The sequence below is a fragment of the Protomyctophum bolini genome, assembly GCF_963924005.1.
Source record: "Protomyctophum bolini genome assembly, chromosome: 10".
NCBI lineage: Eukaryota > Metazoa > Chordata > Actinopteri > Myctophiformes > Myctophidae > Protomyctophum > Protomyctophum bolini.
In genome coordinates, this window is record NC_137871.1 from 42,314,908 (window position 1) to 42,316,908 (window position 2,001).

Sequence of the window (2,001 nt, forward strand, 5' to 3'; positions counted from 1 at the left end):
GGAAGTGTCCTTGGGCAAGACACTGAACCCTACATTGCCTCCAATGAGTTGGTCGGTGTGAGCTCGCCACCATTGGTGTGTTAATGTGGGATTGGGAAGGTGAGGACGCTGACGTCGACTGTTCGCCACTTCACCTCCCAATGTATGAATGAATGAACCATTGTAAAGCGCTTTGAGCATTGGGAAAAGCGCTATAAAAACAAAAAATGCAATTCATGTATACATACCTATACAGGTATGTGAGTCGGTCCCATTATTCTATTTTGAAGCCAGAACTCCACAGACAGGATGTGGTTGCTGTACAGTGGAATGGAAGAGGATTTTACATTGTCTCCACCAGGCCGAAGGCATGAGGAGGGAGTATGTCTTGCACTCCGTCCGTCTGTCCGTGCATGTGTGTGTGCGTCCGTCCGTGTGTCAGTCCGTCCGTCTGTGTAGAGCTAATCTCCGGCACCGTTAACCCGGTATAGATGCCACATTTTGTGTTTTGCACACACACTCCCTGGATGCCAACGATGAACCTCTGCCCCACATTTTCCAGAACGGCCTTTTATTGTGCCACAATTTTATATATTAGCCTGAATACTCTTCTTGGATTCTGTCCAAAAGTCCCGCAAATCGTTACACACTATCTTTCTATAGTTCTCTATAGTTTCCCTTATTTTGTAACTGTGTGTCCTATATGATGATTTCCTTTTTTTGTAAATATCTGTTCTGTCTTTAAATGTTCTGATGAATTAAATGGCGGACCCCGATGTAAACAAATCTAAGTGCTTTTTGAGGGGCCTATGTCCAGCTTTGAGTGTTTGTGCAAAAACAAACATTGTCCTAAAACAATTAAACATTGAATGCCATTGACAATGAATGGCCAGCTTTGAGTGTTTGTGTAAACACAAACAATGAAGACAAAAGTGAGGATGCAAATTGTGATTGGCCAGAATGAGCTGATGACGTTTTATCCACTAAGCAGTTGTTGTATTGAACTGTAGGCCTATACTTTCATTTAACTGTCATTCTACAAACTGACTTTTCAATCAATTTCAAACATTTTCAATCAATATGCTCTGCTCTGCTGCTGGTCATGTTGTGGGAAAGATGGCACACTGCGACATCTACTGGCCACTTATTAGTATCGCAGGCTGCACCGGCAACTAGTAGAAAGTTCATTGTGGAAATGTTGAAAATTGAAATTCTATTTCAATTTCAACCATTATGATAAAATGTATCAGAGTTTTGTTTTATTCATTTTTGTCCCACCCCCGAATATATTGCCATTGTCAATTATTTATTCTGATAAATATAAATAGATAATTGTGTAAAAGTGTTGTTGTTGTTTATGAGACCAAAGACAAATCTCCACATTGTGGACAATAAATGAAACTAACTAACTGTCTTTTATCAGTGCAAATGAGGCATTATGTAGGAAAATATGCAAAATAATAGACAATATGAAAAAGCTACTATACTGTGGAAGGGTTATCATGTATTCATTTACTTGTATTGATCCTATAAACAATTTAATATAGGTCTAGTTTTTCCCACCAAAACGAACTGAACCGGTTCCCATTGGGAACCAACTGGTGGAAAAGAACTGAACCGGTTCCCATTGGGAACCAACCGGTGGAAAAGAACTGAACCGGTTCCCATTGGGAACCAACCGGTGGAAAAGAACTGAACCGGTTCCCATTGGGAACCAACCGGTGGAAAAGAACTGAACCGGTTCCCATTGGGAACCAACCGGTGGAAAAGAACTGAACCGGTTCCCATTGGGAACCAACCGGTGGAAAAGAACTGAACCGGTTCCCATTGGGAACCAACCGGTGGAAAAGAACTGAACCAATTCCCATTGGGAACCAAGCGGTGGAAAGGGGGTCACAGCGTGATGCCTGCTCAGTTCCAACCTAGTATCAACCATGGAGGTTCTCCCTGCTTGGACATCCTGTCATATGCCTTATTTATTTAATTAGCACAAATAGCTGAAACAATGTAAACATGTTGTAC